The sequence below is a fragment of the Bos grunniens genome, chromosome 1 (assembly GCF_055505025.1).
Source record: "Bos grunniens cultivar Pamir isolate PY7600 chromosome 1, Bosgru_T2T1.0, whole genome shotgun sequence".
Lineage (NCBI taxonomy): Eukaryota > Metazoa > Chordata > Mammalia > Artiodactyla > Bovidae > Bos > Bos grunniens.
In genome coordinates this window covers 42,916,622-42,944,127 of record NC_141165.1, presented here as the reverse complement: position 1 = coordinate 42,944,127, position 27,506 = coordinate 42,916,622, and the positions used below count along the sequence as shown (strand labels likewise).

The window sequence follows — 27,506 nt, the reverse complement described above, 5'->3', positions numbered from 1 at the left end:
TTCAAGACTAGCGGATTCGGGATAGGCACTAGTGTAGGAGCCGGAGAAATGTGTGGTGGTGTATGGGTGTTAAGAGACTGGTTGGGACAGTTCGAGGGAGGACGAAGGCCCTCGCCGACCTGGCTTTAGTGCATAGGAATCCCGGCTCTATGAGAAGAGGACGGGCGCCGTGGACCACCCCGGGAACAGGCTGGTCTCTTGCCGCTCCTTTTATCCAAAGCTTGTGGACTCCACTCCCCGAGCCCCCGGCGGGTGTGCGTCCCGAAGGCCGAGGTCCAAAGAAACATTTTCTTCTATGGGAGGAGCATTTCTCCACACTCTAGACGTGGCCCTTTCTACCCAGCCTTCTCTGGCGGACTCTCCTCGCACTTCATCCTTCAGACAAAGAAAACAGGAACATTCGGCCTGAAACCCGTCCGCATGAGGGAATGGGCAGCCTCTACTGATCAGGGCGGTCTCCAGGCTGGGACTCAGAAGGCCCCACCCACCTCCCCACTCGGCTAGGGCCAAAACCCGGGGAGTGAATCACAACCCGATCCACAATCAGCCCGGGTGCCGGTAGCTAGTCAGGGCATGCTCAGTGGGCGGAGTAGGTTTGGGGGTTTGGAAGTAGGAAGCTTGTGCCCTGCACACCCACGCTCCAGCTCAAATTACCTCTCCCAGACTCAGGACCCATTGGTCCTGGGGCGCAAATCTCACACCCTCGAATGTTCTTCCATTGGCTACTGCCAAGGTTTTATCAGTTTGGGCTGCTTCATTGGCTAAAAAGTAGCCTCCGCTCATGATTGGTTATTTATAGAGATTGAGTTGAGAGGCGGAGGCACAGCTGTTCTTTCTCTGCTTTCCCCCGCCCCCTTCCTCCCACTTCCCCAACCTAGTCGTTTTGAAGCTAAAAGTGAAAAAAATAAAAGGAATTTAGGCGGAGAGCTCAGAGCTAAATATAGTCCTTTGTTGGTGTTTTCAAGTCTGACTTCTCGGTGCCCAGTCACGACTGTCCGTTAAAGGGAGCTGGTTACAGTTCTTGGTCCTCAAGAAATGGCAAAGTTTCCAAGGTGGTTTTTTTTTTTAATTTTCCCCAGGGAGGGGGAGGGGCTAGGATGTGGAAATGGGCCACACTGAATTCAGCTCACCCGGTGGGGTGGGGGAATGCCCAGGCTTGCCTTTGGTAAACATCTTTGCTTTGGGGCGGGCATTCGCTAAACTGGGCTTGGCTCCTACTCACAGGAGCTACCAGCGAGATGCCTTGGCTTGTTCCAGGTCTCTCCTTTCTCGCGGAGGAGAGATGTCAAGACCTGTCAAAAGACTAAGTTATGATAGCGTGAGCCCCAGGGTTTAGGGGTGGGCGGGGACCGAGCTTCATCAACCCTGGCTTGGTATCCTGTCGACGCCACTTCTCACTGGTTTAACCATCTGCATTGGAGGGATAAAAGAAATGGTGTGCTAATGCTTGGTTTCAGTGCCTTGGTCCCGTTGTGACTCAGGGCCGCGTTGCCAGTTAACCTTCTTTGAACCTCTAGCTATAGCTCATAGAATGCACAGCTGCAACTTAAAGTCCTGGCCATGGGACCCAATGGGTCCTGGGCAGCAGCCCATGCCTTGGGTGGGCGGAGCCCATTCCTGCTCCTGGCTCCGCTATTTAGTGGAGAGAGGGGTTATCAGAGTGCTTCGCTAGTTAACCTTTATATAATTCTCCAGAAACCTTTCAAGGCAAACTCACCTAATATAGCTGGAGCGAACCTCGCATTTACCCAGTTTAATGTTTGCCAGGTGTTTTACATGTGCTATCTTGTTTACTCCTCATAAAAATAGTAATTATACCTATTTTAAAAATGAGGAAACTGAGATCCTAAGATGTCGCCTAACTGGCATAACTGGCATGAAATTTCACAGCATAAGTGGTCACGCTGGGATCCTGACCCAGGTGTTTGGGTGCAGAATCTGGTCTTGTAACTATTAGGAATACTATTTTCTAACAAGAAAGTTTCCAGATTGTACCCTTTCTTAGGTTGATTTTTGAGGTAGTATGAACAGACTGGCTCTTAAGCCCAAGCTAGAGGGACCTATGTCCACCCTCTGACTCTTCTGACAGTGCCCCTTCCCACAGGGTTAAGGGGCTAGAACCCACGTCCAGACCATGCCCCAGGTGGTCAGAATTCTGGAATCCCCTCCCTAAATAGTACCAAACCCTCTTCTAGGATCTTCTTGGATCTCTGAACTCACCCCTGTGTGCAGGAATGGGTCTTTGTTGGAGTGCGGGTGGTGCTTGGACCCATGAACTAAGGAGTGCCCTCCCAGGCACTATGGGCCCCCACTTAACTGCAGAAAGAGGGGTGCCTTCCAGTCAGCTTTCTCTTCCCTGCCACTTTCCAGCCTGGCTCTTGGAGAAGTCTAAGAATTTGTGATTCACACCTGACCACCCAGGTCTTTCAAAGAAGTATTTGTCAAGGTGGGAGGACATACCATATTTTAACACTTGTGTTATCTTGATTTTAGGGCTTCTCTGGTGGCTCAGACGGTAAAGCATCTGCCTGCAATGCGGGAGACTCAGGTTCGATCCTGGGTCAGGAAGATCCCCTGGAGAAGGAAATGGCAGCCCACTCTAGTTGCCTGGAAAATCCCATTAATGGAGGAGGCTGGTAGGCTACAGTCCATGGGGTCACAAAGAGTCGGTCACGGCTGAGCGACTTCACTTATCTTGATTTATAACTGATATAACTAGAGTAATGCTACCTGGGCCTCTGTCCTCTAGCCCACAGAAATTAGGTGTGGTTCTGAGTACGATATAGTAGAAAATACTTTGTCCTTATGGGCAAGGTGTCTAATCTCAAGTATTACTTATCAATTATTTTGTGAGACCTTGGGCAAGCCCCTCAAGTTGCTCCTGACCTTAGTTTCTCTATCTCTAAAGTGGTGATAATAAAGTTTGCCCCACCCACCGGGCTACCCAAGGAACTTTGGAGAGTATCTGATGACCAAATGCTCCATTTTACATCACAGCCACTGAGCAGAATTAGAACCCTGGAGTCCTGGCTGCCCCTTTTCAAGGTGCCAGCCTATACTCAGGGATAATAATTAGCAAATAATGGATGGAAATATGCTTTTAAAGCTGCAGTGCACCATATATTCATGACAATTACAACCCAGGTGTCTTGACAGCCGTATCTAGAAGAGACCATCTTCAGGATTCTGGGTAGTTATGCAGATGGGTATTTTTGAATCTTGGTGGCCTCTCTGGTACCAAAGAGTTGCCACACTTTGAATCTTTCCCATTAAGGATTCTTTGATAATAATTTTTATTACACTCAGATAGTCTCCCTCAGAAAGATTTCCACTGGGGCTTTGTGATTCAAAATGAAGTAATGATTGAAATTACTGATGCACAAATTTTTAAAGTGGATCAGTTCTTCCTGTGAAATTTGTTAGGAGTCTTTATGTACCTTCCTTATGGTATAATCCTGTGTCATATCCAATTATCCTGTACCATAATCATTTACATGTTTGTATTGTGTCACTGTGTGAATTCCTTGAGGTCAGAGTCCATATATGGCTTATCTTTGGAGCCACCTCTGTCCTTCCCCCAGTAAGAGTGCCTACACAGGAGTCCCTCAATTAACTATTTATGGGTATATGAATGGCATTTTATCCCTTTCCCAAACTCTCTTTGTGGTAAAAGATATACTAATTCTTGGTGAGACAAAACACTTCCTGTATCCTTAGAAAACTGTAAAATACTAATGTTTCAGTCTCCCTGAGTCTTAAAGATGCTGGAGTGATAAAGTCTACCCTTATATGGATGGAAACACTGCCAATGCTGTCTGGTGTGGTTCTGAGTACTTGGGAAAAACTACCAAAGCACCCAGTAGATAAACTCTTACTCTGAAGATATTAAATGTTTGTGCAGATAACACACAAAAGACACCTCTAGAAAACGATCTGAAGTAAAGGCTAACAGATTAAGAACTACTTAATCTTTGGTATTGACTATTATATACCCGGTGATCCCTGCCTGGCCTTGCTCACACAGTGAGCTTCTGTGACACTGGTTTTGGGCCTTCAAAGAATTAAGAGGGTTTGCTACAACATGAATCTTCTAAGTCCTCCAGAAAATAAGTACCCATTTGTCCTCTTCATTTATACAAAGTGGAGGTTTATTTCATCATGTTCATAGTTTTAGCTGGCTTGACCTGTAGATAAATAATTCTTTAAAAAAATTCTAATTTTGAAAATATCAGGAGTTGAGAGTGACCATGTATCATTATTTTAAAGGGATGTTGCTGTAACACTGACTGTGCCTTTCAGAGTTCTCAGTAAATATTTGTTAAGTACCTGAACATGTTATAACCAGGCACCCACAAGCAGGCTTAAGATGTTTTATTTTATCAGTGGTCTTTAAAAAATAATCACTAGTTATGCCCCTAAAAATATTCATTAGTCAGCCAAACCATCATCATTTCATACTCTTCATATTGCACTTTAGGCAGCCAACTTGTAAGAACAATGGTTTGTATTCCTTGTAATGAGATTTTATATCTTAAAAAATGTTCTAAAATTCTAGCATGGTAATTAAAGAGAGACAAATGTATGCCTGATTTTATAATTTCACTGTTTGCCCCTTATGTGTACTCTGATTGGATTTTTTTCTCCTCTTAAAGTTATTTTTCATAGGAAAATGTAGGTGAGTTAAATTTTTAAAATAATCTCTTAAAATCAGCCAAGCTTTTTACAAACTTTTTGATAGGCCCAAATAAAGAAATAGAAAAATCAAAATTACTATCATCTCAAGGCTATCAGATTAGAATTAAATATGATTTCACCATATATGTTAATGTACTGTTATTTTTGATAATAAAAACCACTCATAACTCCATAAAAATGTTATCCTGGGCTGAAGTGTTACACAAACATAGGCAACTACCACACAACTTGAGTTCTATCATAGACTCTTACTAATGGTTTGGTCTACTGTTGTTATTTTACATGATTTTTCTTAAAAGAAAAATCTTTTCTAAGCTAAATGACCTGACCTTTTCTATAGAGTCTGAGACTTGCCTGAGACTCTGATCTGTAGAGAAAAGAACAAAATGGGCTTAGAGCACCACTTTTATGTGATGAATATATTCTCACTCAAGGGAAATTTTAAATTGATTTCATTGATCCTATTTTTCATAGTTGAAACCACAGTTACACAATATTCTGGCATTCCACAGAAACAAATACAGCAGGAATAGAAGCAATGCCTTAGATCCATTAAAAAGTGCTTTCTTCTCGTAAAATTGTCATTATATGCAGATGATATGATACTATATACAGAAAAACTTAAAGACTCCATACAAAAACTATTAGAACTAATAAATGAATTCAGCAAGGAAGCAGGATACAAGATTAACATATAGGAATTAACTGTATTTCTTTATACCACAATGAAATATCCAATGGAATGCAAAAAAAAAAAAAAAAAGCTTCCCTGGTGGCTCAGAGGTTAAAGTGTTTGCCTTTAATGCGGGAGACCCGGGTTCGATCCCTGGGTAGGGAAGATCCCCTGGAGAAGGAAATGGCAACCCACTCCAACATTCTTGCCTGGAGAATCCCATGTACAGAGAAACCTGGTGGGCTACAGTCCATGGGGTCGCAAAGAGTCGGACATGACTGAGTGATTTCACTTACTTACTTACTTTAAAATTATATCCCCAGAAATAAAACACTTAGGAATAAACCTGACCAAGGATGTGAAAGATTTATATGCTGACAACTATAAAACATGTATAAAGGAAACAATATTATTCAAAGAAATGGAAAGATATTCCATGCTTTTGGATTGGAAGAATTGATATTGTTAAAATAGTCATTCTATCCAAAGCAATCTACAAATGTAATATAATCCCTATCAAATTACACATGACATTTTTCATAGTGGTAGAACAAATAATTCTATTACTATGGAACATGAAAGACCCAGGATTGCCAAGGGTTAGTGAAGAACAAGCAAGCAAGAAGCATAAACTTCCCAGACTTCAGACAGTACTACAAAGCTACAGTAATCAAAACATTGTAGCACTGGCACAAAATCAGATATATGGGTCTACAGAACAGAATAGAGAGACCGAAATAAACCCATACACCTGCAGGCAAGATTTCATACTCCAAGCCAGGTATCAATAGTACGGGAACCATGAACTTCCAAATGTTCAAGCTGGATTTAGAAAAGGCACAGAACTCCCGTATTCTTGCCTGGAGAATCCCATGGATAGAGAAGCCTGGCAGGCTACATTCCATGGAGTCACAACAGTCGGACATGGCTTAGTGACTAAACCACAAAAAAAAAAAAAAAAAAAAGAAAAGGCACAGAAACCAGAGATCAAATTGCCAACATCCACTGGATCATCAAAAAAGCAAGAGAGTTCCAGAAAAACATCTGCTTTACTGACTGTGCCAAAGCCTTTGACTGTGTGGATCACAACAAACTGTGGAAAATTCTTCAAGAGATGGGAATACCAGACCACCTCACCTGCCTCCTGAGAAATCTGTATGCAAGTCAAGAAGCAACATGTCCAGTTAGAACTGGACATGGAAGAACAGACTAGTTCCAACTTGGGAAAGGAGTACGTCAAGGCTGTATATTGTCACCCTGCTTATTTAACTTCTATGTAGAGTACATCATGAGAAATGCTGGGCTGGATGAAGCACAAGCTGGAATCAAGACTACCAGGAGAAATATCAATAACCTCAGATATGCAGAAAGCGAAGAGGAACTAAAGAGCCTCTTGATGAAAATGAAAGAGGATAGTGAAAAAGCTAGGCTAAAACTGAACATTCAAAAAACTAAGATCATGGCATCCAGTCCCATCACTTCATGGCAAATAGATGGGGAAACAGTGGAAACAGTGACAGACTTTTTTTTTGCGGGGGAGGGGGCTCCAAAATCACTGCTGATGGTGACTGCAGCCATGAAATTAAAAGAAGCTTGCTCCTTGGAAGAAAAGCTAGATAGCATATTAAAAAGCAGAGGCATTACTTTGCCAACAAAGGTTTGTCTAGTCAAAGCTATGGTTTTTCCAGTAGTCATGAATGGATGTGAGAGTTGGACTATAAGGAAGGCTGAGTGCCAAAGAATTGATGCTTTTGAACTGTGGAGTTGGAGAAGACTTTTGAGAATTCCTTGGATTGCAAGGAGATAAAACCATTCAATCCTAATGGAAATCAGTCCTGAATATTCATTGGAAGGACTGATGGTGAAGCTGAAACTCCAGTACTTTGGGCACCTAATTCGAAGAACTGACTCATTGGGAAAGACCCTGATGCTGGGAGATTGAAGGCAGGAGAAGGGGCTAACAGAGGATGAGACTGTTGAATGGCATCACCGACTTGATGGGCATGAGTTTGAGCAAGCTCTAGTAATTGGTGATGGACAGAGAAGCCTGGAGTCTGCAGTCCATGGGGTCACAAAGAGTGCCAAACAACTGAGTGACTAAAACAAACTGAACCTACAGTCAATTAATCCTCACCAAAGAGGCAAGAATATACAATAGGGAAAGGACCGTCTCTTTAGCAAGTGGTACTGGGAAAGTTGGACAGCGAGATATAAATCAATGAAGTCAGACCACACCCTCTCACCATGTACAAAAATAAGCTCAAAATGGCTTGCAGACTTAAACCTAGACATGACATCATCAAACTGCTAGAAGAGATCACAGGCAAAACATTCTCTGATATAAATCATACCAATTTCTTAGTCCCTGAAGGCAATAGAAATAAAAAGAAAAATAAACAAATGGGACCTAATCAAACTTAACAAGCTTTTTCACAGCAAAGGAAACCATAAATGGGAGAACATATTTGCAAATTATGCAACAGACAAGGGTTTAATTTCCAAAATATACCAACAACTCATACAACAACAACAACAACAACAAACAACCCAATCCAAAAAGAGCAGAAGACCTAAACAAACATTTTTCCAAAGAAGAAATATAGATGGCTAATAGGCACATGAATAGATGCTCAATACCACTAATTATTAAAAAAATGCAAATCAAGACTACAACAAGGTACCACTTCACACTGGTCAGGATGGCAATCATGAAAAAGTCTACAGATGACAAATGCTGAAGAGGGTATGGAGAAAATGGACCCTTGCTACACTGTTGGTGGGATTGTAAGCTGGTTCAGCCACTGTGGAGGTTGGAGCTTCCTCAGAAAATCAAAAATAGAATTACCATATGATCCAATAATCCTAATCCTGGACATATATCTAGTCAAGTTCACTTCAGTTGCTCAGTCGTGTCCGACTCTTTGTGACCCCATGAACCACAGCACGCCAGGCCTCCCTGTCCATCACCAACTCCTGGAATCCACCCAAACCCACGTCCATTGAGTTGGTGATGCCATCCAACCATCTCATCCTCTGTCTTCCCCTTCTCCTCCTGCCATCAATCTTTCCTAGCATCAGGGTCTTTTCCACTGAGTCAGCTCTTCGCATTAGGTGGTCAAAGTACTGGAGTTTCGGCTTCAGCACGTGTCCTTCCAATGAACACCCAGGGCTAATCTCCTTTAGGATGGACTGGTTGGATCTCCTTGCAGTCCAAGGGACTCTCAAGAGTCTTCTCCAACACCACAGTTCAAAAGCATCAATTCTTTGGCGCTCAGCCTTCTTCACAGTCCAACTCTCACATCCATACATGACCACAGGAAAAACCATAGCCTTGACTAGACAGATCTTTGTTGGAAAAGTAGTGTCTCTGCTTTTTAATATGCTGTCTTGGTTGGTCATAACTTTCTTTCCAAGTAGTGTCTTTTAATTTCATGGCTGCAGTCACCATCTGCAGTGATTTTGGAGCCCAGAAAAATAAAGTCAGCCACTGTTTCCCCATCTATTTGCCATGAAGTGATGGGACCAGATGCCATGATCTTAGTTTTCTGAATGTTGAGCTTTAAGCCAACTTTGTCACTCTGCTCTTTCACTTTCATCAAGAGGCTTTTGAGTTCCTCTTCACTTTCTGACATAAGGGTGGTGTCATCTGCATATCTGAGGTGATTGATATTTCTCCCAGCAATCTTGATTCCAGCTTGTGCTTCTTCCAGCCTAGCATTTCTCATGATGTACTCTGCATATAAGTTAAATAAGTAGGATGACAATATACAGCCTTGACGTACTCCTTTTCCTATTTGGAACCAGTCTGTTGTTCCAGGTCCAGTTCTAACTGTTGCTTCCTGACCTGCATACAGGTTTCTCAGGAGGCAGGTCATGTGGTCTGGTATTCCCATCTCTTTCAGAATTTTCCACAGTTTATTGTGATCCACACAGTCAAAGGCTTTGGCATAGTCAATAAAGCAGAAATAGATGTTTTTCTGGAACTCTCTTGCTTTTCCGATGATCCAGCAGATGTTGGCAATTTGATCTCTGGTTCCTCTGCCTTTTCTAAAACCAGCTTGAACATCTGGAAGTTCACGGTTCATGTATTGCTAAAGCCTGGCTTGGAGAATTTTGAGCATTCCTTTGCTAGTGTGTGAGATGAGTGCAATTGTACGGTAGTTTGAGCATTCTTTGGCATTGCCTTTCTTAGGGATTGGAATGAAAACTGACCTTTTCCAGTCCTGTGGCCACTGCTGAGTTTTCCAAATTTGCTGGCATATTGAGTGTAGCACTTTCACAGCATCATCTTTCAGGATTTGGAATAGCTCAACTGGAATTCTGTCACCTCCACTAGCCTTGTTTATAGTGATGCTTCCTGAGGCCCACTTGACTTCACATTCCAGGATGTCTGGCTCTAGGTGAGTGTTCACACCATTCTGGTTATCTGGGTCATGAAGATCTTTTTTGTACAGTTCTTCTGTGTATTCTTACCACCTCTTCTTAATATCTTCTGCTTCTGTTAGGTCCCTACCGTTTCTCTCCTTTATTGAGCCCATCTTTGCATGAAATGTCCCCTTGGTATCTAATTTTCTTGAAGAGATCTCTAGTCTTTCCCATTCTATTGTTTTCCTCTATTTCAGTCAAAACTATAACTAAAAAGGATACATGCACCCATGTTCACAGCAGCACTGTTCACATAACCCAGACATGGAAACAACCTAAATGTCCAACAACAGATGAATAGATAAAGATACATGGTACATATATACAATAAAATACTACTCAGCCATAAAAAAGGACAAAACAATGCTATTTGCAGCAATACGGCTGCAACAAGAGACTGTCACACTACGTGAAATAAGTCAGAGGAAGACAAATACCGTATGATAACCCTTATATGTGGAGTCTAAAATGAGGCACAAAAGAACCAATCCAGGAAACAGCATCAGGGACATAGAGAACAGACTGGTGGTTGCCATGGGGAAAGAATGAGTGGGAGGTTGGGGTTAGCTGATGTATGCTTTTATATACAGAATAGATAAACAATGAGGTCCTACTGTATAGCACAGAGAACTGTATTTAATAGCCTATGATAACCATAATGGAAAAGATTATAAAAAAATATCTCTCTATAACTGAAAAATTTGCTATACATCAGTAACTAACACTGTAAATCAACCAAAGTTCAATAAAATAATAAAGTTAAAAAAAACAAAAGAACTTTCACTTGCTTTTTTGTCACCAACCACAAAATTAAAGGAGTCTCCTTTTCTCTTGCAGGGACAAAAATCCATCATTTCCCCTGATGCTGGAGGAAGCCTATCATTCTTTCTGCAGCAGGGGTTCCAATAAATCCTTCAAACTTTGTGGTTTTGATGGAGACAATGAGAGTCTATATTGAGGCAGAGGAAGCTTCCTCTGTAAATTACCATTAGCTGTCAGGCTTGGTTTAAGGAATCTGCCAAAGGGGTTTCTATTTTTCTTGCAGTTACACTATCTTGTGGTAGAAAGTTTCAGAAAAGGATCTGTGGTGATATCTTAGGAAGATAACACTAGAACTGCAGAATTCAGGCTGTTTAAATGATTTTATGATTATTGTATTTAGTTCTATCGTAGAAGTTTGTTATTCTGAAGATTTTTTTCTTTCTTTGTTTTAAAACTTACATTTAAAAGAAAGAGTACTGGCCTATTATTCAACTATGGCAACGTGAACATATTACCCCTGAAGTATAAAAACCAAATCCTTTCTCTTAAGGAATTTATGTCCTTAAAAAAACGTTATTGCCATGTAGAATATAATTATATAGAACTATTACAAAGGAGTGATCCTAGGAAACTTATCAAACATTTCCATGTTTCATGTAAGCTAAATGTTTTAAACAAACAGTTGGCAAACTTTAGTTTGGGCCAGAGAGTAAATATTTCAGATTTTGTGAGCCATACATCTCCATTCAGATCAGATCAGATCAGTCGCTCAGTCATGTCAAACTCTTCACAACCCCATGAATTGCAGCACGCCAGGCCTCCCTGTCCATCACCAACTCCTGGAGTTCATTCAGACTCACGTCCATCGAATCAGTGATGCCATCCAGCCATCTCATCCTCTGTCGTCCCCTTCTCCTCCTGCCCCCAATCCCTCCCAGCATCAGAGTCTTTTCCAATGAGTCAACTCTTCGCATGAGGTGGCCAAAGTACTGCAGTTTCAGCTTCAGCATCATTCCTTCCAAAGAAATCCCAGGGCTGATCTCCTTCAGAATAGACTGGTTGGATCTCCTTGCAGTCCAAGGGACTCTCAAAGAGTCTTCTCCAACACCACAGTTCAAAAGCATCAATTCTTTGGCGCTCAGCCTTCTTCACAGTCCAACTCTCACATCCATACATGACCACAGGAAAAACCATAGCCTTGACCAGACGAACCTTTGTTGGCAAAGTAATGTCTCTGCTTTTGAATATGCTATCTAGGTTGGTTACAACTTTCCTTCCAAGGAGTAAGCGTCTTTTAATTTCATGGCTGCAGTCACCATCTGTAGTGATTTTGGAGCCCAGAAAAATTAAGTCTGACACTGTTTCCACTGTTTCCCCATCTATTTCCCATGAAGTGATGGGACCGGATGCCATGATCTTCATTTTCTGAATGTTGAGCTTTAAGCCAATTTTTTCACTCTCCACTTTCACTTTCATCAAGAGGCTTTTGAGTTCCTCTTCACTTTCTGCCATAAGGGTGGTGTCATCTGCATATCTGAGGTGATTGATATTTCTCCCGGCAATCTTGATTCCAGCTTGTGTTTCTTCCAGTCCAGCGTTTCTCATGATGTACTCTGCATATAAGTTAAATAAACAGGGTGACAGTATACAACCTTGACAAACTCCTTTTCCTATTTGGAACCAGTCTGTTGTTCCATGTCCAGTTCTAACTGTTGCTTCCTGACCTGCATACAAATTTCTCAAGAGGCAGATCAGGTGGTCTGGTATTCCCATCTCTTGAAGAATTTTCCACAGTTTATTGTGATCCACACAGTCAAAGGCTTTGGCATAGTCAATAAAGCAGAAATAGATGTTTTTCTGGAACTCTCTTGCTTTTTCCATGATCCAGCAGATGTTGGCAATTTGATCTCTGGTTCCTCTTCCTTTTCTAAAACCAGCTTGAACATCAGGAAGTTCACAGTTCACATATTGCTGAAGCCCGGCCTGGAGAATTTTGAGCATTACTTTACTAGCGTGTGAGATGAGTGCAATTGTGCTGTAGTTTAAGCATTCTTTGGCATTGCCTTTCTTTGAGATTGGAATGAAAACTGACCTTTTCCAGTCCTGTGGCCACTGCTGAGTTTTCCAAATTTGCTGGCATATTGAGTGCAGCACTTTCATAGCATCATCTTTCAGGATTTGAAAGAGCTCCACTGGAATTCCATCACCTCCACTAGCTTTGTTCGTAGTGATGCTTTCTAAGGCCCACTTGACTTCACATTCCAGGATGTCTGGCTCTAGGTCAATGATCACACCATCGTGCTTATCTGGGTCATGAAGATCTTTTTTGTACAGTTCTTCTGTGTATTCTTGCCATCTCTTCTTACAGCTACTCAAATCTGCCCCTGCAGTATAAAAGCAGCCATAGACAATATGTAAATAAATGCACATGATTGAGCTCGATAACACTTTCTTTATAGAAACAGGTGGTGGGCTGCATTTGGCCCACAGGCTCATGGTTTGCCAATCTCTAAACTATGTATTAACAAAATACCCTCATTTGTTGCTGGAGGCCAAACATATAATCAAAATTAGGTAATAATCTGTCATTGGATATAGCCATAACTCTTGACTTCAATCTATAGTGAAAGTGAAAGTTGCTCAGTCCTGTCTGACTCTTTGCAACCCCATGGACTATACAGTCCATGGAATTCTCCAGGGCAGAATACTAGAGTAGGCCTGTAGATAGCTTTTCCCTTCTCCAGGGGATCCTCCCAACCCAAGGATCAAACCCAGGTCTCCTGCATTGCAGGCAGATTCTTTACCAGCTGAGTCACAAGGGAAGCCCTTTAATCTATAGTGAAATACTACTCAAATAGTGAATATATAAACACAGTTATATATAACTTTAGGAAATTCTTTATAACTTATGAAATACACAGATTTATATTTTTACACATGTACTTTAAATTTGTTTTCAATAGTTAAAGTAGCACCCATCTTTTGTTGGACTTCTCAACTTTTTCTTATTGATTTATAATTGTTGACTATGTATTATAGTTATGTTATATAATAAGGATATTAACCTCTGATAATCACATACTTGGAAAATAACTATTAGTTTGTTATTACCCTGTGTTTATGCTTTTTCATTAATATTAAAAAAATATTCTATTTGAATTTATTGACTTTTTTCTTTTAGGTTTTCTTTCAGAATTTCATGCCACAAGTATAAAGCTGTCTTACACTCTAGGATATTTATAAAACTAGTGTTATGTAAGTATTTATAAATGTGACCACATGGATCACAGCCTCGTCTAACTCAATGAAATTATGAGCCATATCGTGTAGGGCCCCCCAAGAGGGATGGGTCATGGAGAGTTCTGACAAAACATGGTCCACTGGAAAAGGAAATGGCAAACCACTTCAGTATTCTTACCTTGGGAACCTCATGAACAGTATGAAAAGGAAATAAGATAGGACACTGAAAGATGAACTTTCCAGGTCAGTAGGTGCCCAATATGCTACTGGAGAAGAGCAGAGAAGTAACTCGAGGAAGAATAAAGAGACAGAGGGAGCCAAAGTGAAAACAACACCCAGTTGTGACTGGTGATGGAAGTCCAATGCTGTAAAGAACAATATTGCCTAGGCACCTTGGAACGTTAGGTCCATGAATCAAGGTAAATTTGAAGTGGTCAAACAGGAGATAGAAAGAGTGAACATCAACATTTTAGGAAACAGTGAACTAAAATGGACAGGAATGGGTGAATTTAATTCAGATGACTATTATATCTACTACTGTGGGCAAGAATCCCTTAGAAGAAATGGAGTAGCCCTCATATGTCCAAAATGCAGTACTTGGGTGCAATCTCAAAAATGACAGAATGACCTCTGTTCATTTCCAAGGCAAACTATTCATTATCATAGTAATCCAAGTCTATGCCCCTACCACTAATGCTGAAGAAGTTGAAGTTGAATAGTTGTACGATGATCTATGAGATCTTTTAGAACTAACACCCAAAAAAGATGTCATTTTCATCATAGGGGACTGGAATGCAAACATAGGAAGTCAAGAGATACCTGGAGTAAAGGGAAAGGTTGGGCATGGAGTACAAAATGAAGCAGGGCAAAAGCTTACAGAGTATTGCCAAGAGAATTTACTGGTCACAGAAAATACCTCCTTCCAACAACACAAGAGATGACTCTACACGTGGACATCACCAGATGGTCAAGCCAAGCCAGGCTTCCCAAAATCAGACTAATTATATTCTTTGTGGCCAAATATAGAGAAGCTCTATACAGTTAGCAAAAACAAGACCAGGAGCTGACTATGGCTCAGATCATCAACTTATTGCCAAATTCAGGCTTAAATTGAAGAAAGTAGGGAAAACCATAAAACGATTCACTGCTAACTCTAAGTCACTTCAGTTGTGTCCAACTCTGTGTGACCCCATAGACGGTAGCCCACCAGGCTCCCCTGTCCCTGGGATTCTTCAGACAAGGACACTGGAGTGGGTTGCCATTTCCTTCTCCAATACATGAAAGTGATAAGTGAAAGGGAAGTTACTCAGTCGTGTTTGGCTCTTTGTGACCCCATGGACTGCAGCCTACCAGGCTCCTCTGTCCATGGGATTTTCCAGGCAAGAGTACTGGAGTGGGGTGCCATTGCCAAGACGATTCAAGTACGACCTAAATCAAATCCCTTGCGATTATATAGTAGAAGTAACAAATAGATTCAAGGGATTAGATCTGATAGAGTGCAGGAAGAATGATGGATGGAGGTTCATGACATTGTACATGTACCTGTACATGTACAAGACCATCCCCAAGAAAAGGAATGCAAAAAGGCAAAATGATTGTCTGAGGAGGCCTTACAAATAGCTGAGAAAAGAAGAGAAGTGAAAATCAAAAGAGAAAAGGAAAGATACCCATCTGAATGCAGAGTTCCAAAAAATAGCAAGGAGAGATAAGAAAGCCTTCCTCAGGGATCAATGCAAAGAAACAGAGGAAAACAATAGAATGGGAAAGATTAGAGATCTCTTCAAGGAAATTAGACATACCAAGGGAACATTTCATGCAAAGATGGGCTCAATAAAGGACAGAAATGGTAGGGACCTAACAGAAGCAGAAGATATTAAGAAGAGGTGGCAAAAATACACAGAAGAACTGTACAAAAAAGATCTTGATGACCCAGATAACCACGATGGTGTGATCACTCACCTAGAGCCAGATATCCTGGAATGTGAAGTCAAGTGGGCCTTGGGAAGCATCACTATGAACAAATCTAATGGAGGTGATGAAATTCCAGCTGAGCTATTTCAAATTCTAAAAGACGATGCTGTGAAAGTGCTGCATTCAATATGTCAGAAAATTTGAAAAACTCAGCAGTGACCACGGGACTGGAAAAGGTCAGTTTTCATTCCAATCCCAAAGAAAGGCAATGCCAAAGGATGCTCAAACTGCCGCACAATTGTACTCATCTCACACACTAGCAAAGCAATGCTCAAAATTCTCCAAGCCAGGCTTCAACAGTATGTGAACTGTGAACTTCCAGATGTTCAAGCTGGATTTAGAAAAGGCAGAGGAACCAGAGATCAAATTGCCTACATCCACTGGATCATCGAAAAAGCAAGAGTTCCAGAGAAACATCTAGTTCTACTTTATTGACTGTGCTAAAGCCTTTGTGTGGATCACAACAAACTGTGGAAAATTCTGAAAGAGATGGGAATACCAGACCACCTGACCTGCCTCCTGAGAAATCTGTATGCAGGTCAAGAAGCAACAGTTAGAACTGGACACGGAACAACGAACTGGTTCCAAATTGGGAAAGGAGTACGTCAAGGCTGAATATTGTCACCCTGCTTATTTAACTTATATTCAGAGTACATCATGTGAAGTGCCAGGCTGGATGAAGCACAAGCTGGAAACAAGATTCCTGGGAGAAATATCAATTACCTCAGATATGCAGATGACACCACCCTTATGGCAGAAAGTGAAGAGGAACTAAAGAGCCTCTTGATGAAAGTGAAAGAGGAGAGTGAAAAAGCTGGGTTAAAACTCAACATTCAAAAAAGTAAGATCATGGCATTCAGCCCCAGCACTTCATGACAAATAGATGGAGAAACAATGGAAACATTGACAGACTTTATTTTTTTGGGCTCCAAAATCAGTGCAGATGGTGACTGCAGCCATGAAATTAAAAGATGCGTGCTCCTTGGAAGAAAAGCTATGACAAACTTAAACCGCATATTAAAAAGCAGAGATGTTACTTTGCCGACAAAAGTCCGTCTACTCAAAGCTACGGTTTTTCTAGTAGTCATGAATGGATGTGAGAGTTGGACCATAAGGAAAGTTGAACACCGAAGAATTGATGTTTTTGAACTGTAGTATTGGAGAAGACGCATGAGAGTCCCTTGGACTGCAAGGAGATCAAACCAGCCCTTCCTAAAGGAAATCAGGCCTGAATATTCATTGGAAGGACTGATGCTGAGGCTGAAGCTCCAATAGTTTGGGCACCTGATGCAAAGAACTGACTCATTGGAAAAGACCCTGATGCTGGGAAAGATTGAAGGCAGGAGAAGGGGATGACAGAAGGGGATGAGATTGGTTGTATGGGTCACCGACTTGATGGACATGAATTTGAGTAAGCTCCAGGAGCTGGGGATGGAGCTGCAGTCAGTGGGGTCGCAAAGAGTTGGACATGTCTGAGTGACTGAATTGTTCAGCTCAGTTCAGTCGCTCAGTCGTGTCCGACTCTTTGCAACCCCATGAATCCCAGCACTCCAGGCCTTCCTGTCCATCACCAACTCCTGGAGTTCACTCAGACTCACGTCCATCGAGTCAGTGATGCCATCCAGCCATCTCATCCTCTGTCGTCCCCTTCTCCTGCCCCAATCCCTCTCAGCATCAGAGTCTTTTCCAGTGAATCAACTCTTTGCATGAGGTGGCCAAAGTACTGCAGTTTCAGCTTTAGCATCATTCCTTCCAAAGAAATCCCAGGGCTGATCTCCTTCAGAATGGACTGGTTGGATCTCCTTGCAGTCCAAGGGACTCTCAAGAGTCTTCTCCAACACCACAGTTCAAAAGCATCAATTCTTCGGCGCTCAGCTTTCTTCACAGTCCAACTCTCACATCCATACATGATCACTGGAAAAACCATAGCCTTGACTAGATGGACCTTTGTTGGCAAAGTAATGTCTCTGCTTTTGAATATGCTATCTAGGTTGGTCATAACTTTCCTTCCAAGGAGTAAGCGTCTTTTAATTTCATGGCTGCAATCACCATCTGCAGTGATTTTGGAGCCCCCAAAAATAAAGTCTGACACTGTTTCCACTGTTTCCCCATCTATTTCCCATGAAGTGATGGGACTGAATTGTACTGAACTGCAAATAACTATTAACTTGTTATTAGCCCTTGTTTGTGCTTTTTCATTAATATTTTAAAATATATCGTATTTGAATTTATTGACCTTTTTATTTTTGGGTTTTCTTTTTGAATTTCATGCCACAAGTAGAAATTTGTCTCACTTTTCAGGATATTTATATAACTAGTGGTATATAAGTATTTATAAATACTAGTGTTTTCCTCTAGCATTTTGTCTGTCTTTTTATGGTTACATTTTGGCTTGCTTTTCAATTGAAAAATAATTCAGTCAACTATTCAGTAGTAATTCAATGTCAATAAAGATGGAGAGACTGAAATCCAAGCAGTAGGATATCCATTTAATAGAAATTTCTGAGGAGAGGGCAGAGGAGGTGTCTGAAAACTCTGGTGGTGAGGCTGGCAAAACATCTTTCTTCTTGTACAGGAAAGAAGAAGAGCCAAAAGACCTAAAAACTGGAATGGATAAGGTGAAAATATAAGTGTTCAAACTGCAAATAACCTTCTCTCTGGAAATAAAAATGATAAGGCACCTGTTGAAAGAAGGGAGGCCAAGTGTGGGTTTGGGAATAGGAGTAGAAATCAAACTGTTTTCTAACAGCAACTGTGCAGCACACGGCATGAAGCTGTTAAATTTGGGTTACATGAAGATGCCAGTTCATCTTGTTTTTAATTAAGAAGGATACTGACAATTCCTCTTGAGTCTGTTCAACCAGATTCTGTTAAAATTTCTGAAGGCTTTTTCTCAATACATACAAATAAATAATTATAAAATTATCTTCCCATCTCCCATATGCCCATACCTTTAGTGAAAATATTAAAAAAAAACTGTGACTTAACATGGTTAAAAGTTCCATTACTAATGGGAAATTAAATAAACTCATGAAACTTTCTTAACTATGTAATCTCTTGAGTTTCTCTATTTCATGCTAAATTATAATAAAACCTTGGGTACCTAACCTCAGAGAATCATTTTGAGTAGTGGAATATCTGTCTAGAAAATGTCACTGTTGTACAGGGTGTCCTGTTACCATAAGAAAAATATTTATATTCTGTTCTTTAGATAAACTCTGTTTACCATAATAAATTTAAAATGTATAATAAAGCAGAAAGAAAAAAATAATAAATTACCGCCAAACAAAAACTTAACATTTTGGTTAATAGTCTTCTTGTCTTTTTACCATGGAATTATTTGAAAAGTGGGCTTCCCTTGTGGCTCAGCTGGTAAAGAATCTACTTTCAATGTGGGAGACCTGGGTTGGAAAGATCCCCTGCAGGAGGGAAAGGCTACCGACTCAAATATTCTGTCTTGGAGAATTCCGTGGACTGTATAGTCCATGGGGTTGCCAAGAGTTGGACATAACTGAGTGACTTTCACATCTGAAAAATAGAAAACTAATTCTAGTTTTCTCACTATTTTAACACACAGCTTAATGTAGACCTCAGGTATTCTATAACCTACTGGTCAAGTAAGACAGTTATCTTAAGAACTTATTTATCAAAGAGTTTTCCCCTTCCTTATTTAATGGATTCTGATGAGACTATTTCTCACGTATGCTAATGTTGCCCAGGAAGTGATTTAATTGACAAAGCCCCAAATGACAGCCTGGCTTGGGGCTGTTTGCCTGTTTGTTCTGAAGGTGGGATGAAGGAGGTTCAAATTCATGATCCTGGGGCAGGAGCACAGAAAGGCTGCTTGCTGGCCTGCATCATTAACCAGGGAATCAAAGGCTTCAGCTGCTTTCTCCCAGTTTGTCCCCGTCCAGAAATGATCTTCCTTTCTGTGGTGAACAGTGCCCTTTGATGTGTCAGCACCATTCAAAGCCAGGCTGTGACTTCTGCATCATTAACACATTCGTGCTTCCTTTGTCAAACTGGACCCAGGCTTCCATCTCTCTTGCCCAAAGTTTTTCCTGAGGTTTAAAAAGGAATCTGCCCCTCACTACTTCCAAAGTGTGTCCCAGAATGTTTGGGAAATGACTGATCCTTGAGGCTGCAAATTCTTTATCAGAAGAAAAAAAAAAAAAGATTATTTTACTGACTTTGTTTCAGGCTGAGATTTTCTCTAAACTGTTCTCAGTATTTGATTTGAATAGAATACTAGGCATAAGCAATATTTTTAAAGTGTATGTAACTGTGAAATGGAAATTCCTGAATATTACATACCTGATAAATCTTTCTCATTAAACCTTATATGTAGTAAAATTTCCTGTCTTGAATAACATGTTTTCTATAGGTTGACCCAGGGAGTTATTTAATATTTTGGTAGCTGGGAGATAGAAACAGTGTTCAGAGATACCACTGTATTTCCACTGGGTGAGCTGAATAATTGTGTGAAAACAGAATATTTTGTTATTCTGAGGTAAAGCCTATGGTTTTGAAAAGATCCCTTGTTTAATGTAAATAAAAATAATGAGAGGAGGTCGGGTGTGACAGAAAAGGCTATTTCAGATTTTCTGAGGACCATTTGTACAATGTAAGCCATAGGGGACATTCTCAGATGCTTTAGAACCATCCCATGTAATCTTCCAAATATTAAACTATCACACTATTCTTATTCTATTTAATTCAAATAAGCTTTTATCAGTGTATACAACTACACATTAAATTAGGCCAAATTTATATGACTTTTATGTATCAAGAATCATAGCTTGAGCCGAAGCTGCTTCATTCTAAGATGCAGGAGAGCCAGAAAGGACGTCCCAGGACCAGTAAATCAGGTCAGCAAATGCACAGTTCTGTGAGGGACCAAGTTACCACTGCAGAGGTAAGAGGAGAAATGGCTGAGGCTCATAAGTGTTATTCAAAGATGGCAAAGGTCACCAAAGAGAAAGGGGGTGTAGCATCTACCAATGTAGGGGGTACCTCTTGGATTACCCTTGCAATTACCTCAGTGAAGGTACCTAGAGGAACAATAAACTGTGGAAAATTCTGAGAGAAATGGGAATACCAGACCACCTGATCTGCCTCTTGAGAAATTTGTATGCAGGTCAGGAAGCAACAGTTAGAACTGGACATGGAACAACAGACTGGTTCCAAATAGGAAAAGGAGTACGTCAAGGCTGTATATTGTCACCCTGCTTATTTAACTTCTATGCAGAGTACATCATGAGAAACGCTGGACTGGAAGAAACACAAGCTGGAATCAAGATTGCCGGGAGAAATATCAATCACCTCAGATATGCAGATGACACCACCCTTATGGCAGAAAGTGAAGAGGAACTCAAAAGCCTCTTGATGAAAGTGAAAGTGGAGAGTGAAAAAGTGGGCTTAAAGCTCAACATTCAGAAAATGAAGATCATGGTATCTGGTCCCATCACTTCATGGCAAATAGATGGGGAAACAGTGGAAACAGTGTCAGACTTTATTTTTGGGGGCTCCAAAATCACTACAGATGGTGACTGCAGCCATGAAATTAAAAGACACTTACTCCTTGGAAGGAAAGTTATGACCAACCTAGACAGTATATTAAAAAGCAGAGACATTACTTTGCTGACAAAGGTCTGTCTAGTCAAAATTATAGTTTTTCTAGTAGTCATGAATGGATGTGAGTTAGACCATAAAGAAAACTGAGCACTGAAGAATTGATGCTTTTGAACTGTGATGCAGGAGAAGACTCCTGAGAGTCCCTTGAACTGCAAGGACAGCAAACTACCCATCCTAAAGGAAATCAGGCCTGAATATTCATTGGAAGGACTGATGCTGAAGCTCCAATATTTTGGCCACTTGATGCGAAGAACTGACTCCTTGGAAATGCCCCTGATGCTGGGAAAGATTGAAGGCAGGTGGAGAAGGGGATGACAGAGGATGAGATTAGTTGGATGGCATCACTGACTTGATGGACATGAGTTTGAACTCACTCCAGAAGTTCGTGATGGACAGGGAAGCCTGGCATGCTGCAATCCATGCGGTGGCAAAGAGTAGGACTCAACTGAGTGACTGAACAAACTGAACTGGACTTTCTGCACTGTTGTAGAGATTGAGGCAAAATAATACTAATAAAATAAATGCTTACGGTTGTCTTACTTCTCAGTTAGGTATGTAGGAATTTAGGTTACATGGAAATTGTTTAGAAGTAAGCTTTCTTGGGGTTCCCAAGTTGCTCATTGGTAAAGAATCTGTGTGCCAATGTAGGAGACACAGGAGACTTTGGTTCAATCCTTGGGTCAGGAAGATCCTTTGGAGTAAGAAGTGGCAACCCACTCCAGTATTTTTGCCTGGAAAATTCTATGGACAGAGGAGACTGGCAGGCTACAGTCCATGGTGTCGTAAGTACTTGGACATGACGGAACACACTTGCAAGTTTTCTTAACGAGCCATCAAACTTTTTAATACCCCTTTTTCCCTCAGGATTTCTGACTTTATTTGTAAAGTCATGCTACCTCACTCTAAAAGAATTAGGAATTCTTAAGGCTGCACTTAACTGGAAACCCAAGGAAGGGTTTGGGGCTAAACAAATACAGCTTTATTTTTTATTTAACAAGAAGTCTGATTCTGGAATTCTTCCAGGCTTTGTTCAATAGTTCAGTGAAGAGAAATGGAGTCCCAGACTTCAAATCTGTTTTTGAGGCTGGAAGAAAGTGGGAGTGGGAGGGTTGACCAAGGATACGCCAGGAGGATTTTACGTTCCATCAAGAAACAAAAGCTCCAGGAATCTTCCAGTTAAATTTCTTTGGCCAGTACTGCATTGAATGTCCTTATAGCTGCAAAAGAGGCTGGGGTAATTCATAATAAACTAATCCACCTTTTAGAGCGAAGGGAGACAAGTGAGAAATAAATAAAGAATGGTTTTAGGAAGCCAGCCTAGAGTGTCTACCTCAAATACTGAAATATCCTTTAGAAACTCAGAATTTTTCAGGCAATTAAAATTACACATAATTTTTAATTCCTGCTCAATAAATACTAGATAAGAGATAAGCATAATCTTATCTTTTCATTGAAAATTACAAATAAAAAAGTTTTATCTGTCTTCAAGTTTGGTTGTGTATATGATATGACGTTATAGTTAATTCAACTTTTTTTTACACAAAAATCTGCAAAAAAATAATCTTTTACACTTATTGATTCCTGATGTTCTAAAGTCATAGTCTGATAGACTTACTTTTAAATTTTGGCTGTCACTTTCTAGCTGTACAGTTGGTCAATTCAATTTCAGAGGTAGAGCAATCTCCAAAATGGCTTCCACTATTCCTACATCCTGGCATTCACACTTGAACAGCCTCTCCCGTAGTGTACCAGGGTTGGCTTATATGACCAATAGACCAGAAATGATGATATGTTGCTTCATGATAGGTTAAGTCATAAAAGACTAGAACTTTGATCCGGGGCTCTATGTGTCTCTTGAATTCCTTACTCTGTGAGAAGCCAGCTGCATATCATCAGGAAAAACAGGGAACCTGGTGGAGTTCCTGGGAAGTGTGACTGGGAACTGAGGTTCTGACTCCAAACAGGACTACAGGTAACCGTGAAGGCAAATTTGGAAGTTAATCCTTCAGCATTCAGAAAGATCACATACATGAAACTGCCCAATACATTCCTGTAGCATAATGAGGGCACAGAAGAAGTTAATTCAACAAATATTATTTGTCTGTGGTCATCTTTACATGTTCATCCTTTTCAGAACTCCTTTTTATTTTAGATGAGCAGTTTTTAAAAAACATCCTTGCCTTTTGCTTTTCACTAGTACAGGAATGTGTGTTAAACACAGCTGGCTCAGTTGCCTGACCTCAACTCTGTGCTGCACTGGGATGGTTTCTTTAGTTAAGGTCATTTGTTTTTAATAATGAATGCCTTTCCCAGAATGCTGAACTGTGGTGTTTGATGGGTCTTTAGTGGACTACCAAATAAATAAAATATCGCCCTATTGCTATATATAGATCCTGTCCTACAACAGAAGGCTTGTGGTGATTTTAATGGGCTGCACTCAGGGAACGCAGCCTCATTGCTGAATCAGAATGTAAGTTGCACATGGTGCCGGACTCTGCAGAGCGGTCTAGCTGTTTCACATTGTCGCTAACCCTCGCCCCTTTCCACTGCCTGATCTATTTCTAACCATAGACTCCATGACCACAGCCCAGCCACTTTGAACTTGCTCCACAGCCTCTAATCTCTATTTTTCCTTTTCCCTTAAAAAAAAAATTGTTATTTTCTTGTCTCATGATACTTCTATACCTTAATTCATCTGTGATAAAATAAAGTGTGCATATGTATAAATGTATTTATCTACACATATGTGTGTGGATTTATATCAATACATAAAAATATGTGTGTGTTTTCTATCCTAACATCCCCTTTTTTCCCCCTTGGCTAACCCAGCATGCTGGGAATCATTTCTGGTTCCTGAACTGTCTTCACTATCATTTGTTGCTGGATGCTTAGGGCCTGCTTCTTAGCTCCCAAACCAGAGTTTTGTTGCTGTTGCTGCTGTTGTTTTGGGCTTTTAAGTTTGTTCTGCATCTACAGTAGTTGCAAAAGTCTGAGGGCTCTAAAATACTGGTTTATAGAGAGCAGAAATTGTCCAGTAGTATTATTTACAGGTCTCAGGCTCTCCCACTGTAACTGTTCATAAGCTTAGTCTCCAAACTAGTCTCTCTGCTTCCAGTCTTCCTCTCCGCCATGCACCAACCAATCTTGCATAATCTAGCAGATAGAGCTCATTAAAAATACCACTGAGAAAATGAATGAATCACATCGTGATGACTCTTAAAATCATAACACTAAGGGGAAAAAGCCAGACACAACAGAATACAGACTTATAAATCTATTTCTATAATGTTCATAACAGACAAAATTAAACTACTGTATTCATGCATGTGTAATTAGGGAATAAACCATAAAGAAAATAAAAAATAATGGTTTGCCCTAGTGAGGAGAACTGCACATTTGGATGAGTTGGAGAATGATGGTTAGGACAGGAAAGGCTACAGAAATTGTGGGGCTCAATGCCAAATACAAACACAGGGTCCCTTGTTCAAAATTTAATAAGAATTTCAAGAAGCAAAAGCAGAGCATTAAACCAAGGAAGGACCCTGCTCAGTGCTGGGGTTTGTGCTACCGCCCAGGTGCACCTTCAGGAAGCTGGTCCTGGTTTCAGAATTTCTGCAATTCTGCTAATGCATGCTTGCTTGATTTATCCTTGGTAGGAGGAGAGTCATGCAGGTATTTTTTCAGAAAAATCCCCAAATCAAACATTTATGATGTAAGTGCTTCTCTGTAAGTTTATTCTATCTTACAGCTTTTTTAAAATGTGAAAAACAAAAACAAATCAGAACTGATCAGAGCACTTCCTGCTCAAAAACTTCAATGAGGTGGCTTTCCATGGATGAAAATGTCAGTGGCTGGATGCCTTCTCATGTATTCTCATTTGTTCCAGGCCCAGCTCAAGTGCCAGCTCACTGAGGAAACATACTAGATTTTTTCCACTGAAATCAAGTTCCTTCCCTTTGCTCCCTTCACACTTTCTCCCTGGATTAATGCAATTTTCTGCTTCAAATCAGAGATCTTTGAGATTTTTTTTTTAACTGATGAACATAAAGACTTTAGAAAATATTCCAGTCTTACTCATTTTTGTATTTGGGACCCTCAGGGAGTTAGATAAGTGATGCTGAATTTAACTGAAGTTATATCCAAAGATTATTTCAATGCATTATAAAACCTAAAACACTCAATATACCTACACAATGCAAATCCTTAAAGTATGAAATGATACAGGGTAGAAAAAGTGAAATTCTTCTGTAAACTAAGATATACTTATTTACCTGGTAAAAATCTGAACTAGGTACCAATGATATCATTTCGTCATTTTTCTGCTTCACATCTGACATGAATCTCACAGCCATCTTTCTTAAGACTGTTTGAACATCATGAATTTAATATACTGTGAGGTACTTTTTATGTAACAGACACCCTAGATACATTTTTACCAGAGACACATTTTAAAACACTATTGCCCACTATTTTCCTTGATTTTTTTTTTTTTCTTTCTGTTCTTGGCATATTTTAGCTCTCGCTAACACTTTGGGTTCTTTTGATAAACATGTGAATGTGACTTGGACATTTTCTTACAACAGACAGATGGGTGTGTTTTCCGAGTATTATTTCTAAAATGAAGAAAATGTTCCCCTTTACCAGCATCTGGGTAAGATTTGGAGTTCTGTCGCAGATTTAAAATGTAGACAGAAGTAATCATCTCTCTCCCACATAAGGTGACTCTGCAAGTAATTTTTTTGTATTTTTTATGCCAAACTTTGAAATCACAAATGGAGTATGGGTTCAGAAAAATACACTGAACAAAACTGTATTTGGACATTTCTTTTCATCATTCATTTTTATGGACATTCTCCAACCATACTACCAGATGGCCAGGTTACAAGTCTGTAGTAATATAAAAGCGTTTTATACAGAAGTAAAATATTGATGGATAGACTTCTAAATGTATATACAAATAAATATATTTTATTCACCTTTACACATAATTTCATTGCAGAATGCCTAAAAGAATTAGAATATTTGGCTGGCAAACATATGGTTTTGTACTTAATGACACAAACATACAGTAAAAACATTCAATGAAAAATGTCTGCCATTTCTGCACGATAATTCATTTAAATTGATACAGAGATCTGAAATGATTATTCTCTTCCTCTGCCAAGTTATCACACACAAGAAAGAAAAAAAAAAAAATCAACCTGTCATTCTTTGCCAGAGACAACAGGAAGAAGATGTGAAATTTTCTTTAAAGGATTATTTATGCCATGTTTATGCCATCTCTTTTATAACATTTATCACCTAATGACTGGAGATCAATGCCGCTAATGCAATGAGACATATTTTCAAAGGATTTTTGCTTAAGTATTTAATTCCTTAATAAACCTCAATGGACACTAAAGGGTTTGGGGAGCTCCCACTGCTTTGGGTTTTTGTTTGTTTGTTTGTTTTTTCCTCTGCCTGGGGTATTATTTTCCTAGCTCTTTCCACAGCTGGCTTCCCCTCATCCACTAAGTTATCACCTCCTCAGAGAAGCCTTATCAAGTTCTAGCGAAGTTAACTGTACTCCCTTCTCCCTAAACCACATAGCCAGTAGTTAACGCAAAGGAAATATTTTATCCCATTCAGGCTTCTATACCAAAATGCCACAGACTGGGTAGCTTGGAAACAATTGAAATTTATTTTTTCACAGATTTGCAGGCTAGAAGTCCAGGATCAGGGTACCAGCACAGTCAGACTCTGGAGAAGACCCTCTTCCAGGCTGCAGACTGCTGACTTCTCATTGTGTCCTCAAATGATGGAATGAGCTAGGGAGCTCTGTGCAGTCTCTTCAACAAGGCAACAATCCCATCTATGAGGGCTCCACCCTCAGGACTGAAGCACCTCCCAAAGGTCCCACCTCCTAATACTGTCACACTGGGCAATAGGATTTCAACACATGAATTTGGGTAGGGACACAAACATTCAGACTATAGTGGGGCTTGTCTACAGGTCAAACTGACACTTTCCTTTTGGTGGGGCGGGATACAGCCCATGAGCTGAGAATGGTTTTAACTCTTTTTGTTGTTAAATAAATAATATTTCATGATATAAAAATTATAAGAAA

The 27,506-nt window shown here is 40.3% G+C and overlaps 2 long non-coding RNA genes across 3 annotated transcripts; one reads left to right on the top strand and one right to left on the bottom strand.

Annotated features, from left to right (window-relative positions):
- Positions 1 to 5: 5 nt before the first annotated feature.
- Positions 6 to 822, bottom strand: LOC147379344 (uncharacterized). Its single transcript, XR_015160539.1, has 2 exons — positions 655 to 822; positions 6 to 375 (listed from the first exon to the last, which is right to left on the bottom strand). It is a non-coding gene; the product is annotated as an uncharacterized LOC147379344 (long non-coding RNA).
- Positions 793 to 27,506, top strand: LOC147379343 (uncharacterized). 2 transcript variants are annotated; one of them, XR_015160546.1, is made up of 3 exons: positions 840 to 1,052; positions 2,494 to 2,636; positions 27,093 to 27,506. It is a non-coding gene; the product is annotated as an uncharacterized LOC147379343 (long non-coding RNA). The 2 variants fall into 2 exon arrangements; XR_015160545.1 differs by lacking the exon at positions 27,093 to 27,506 and having other exon boundaries at positions 793 to 1,052; positions 2,494 to 4,582.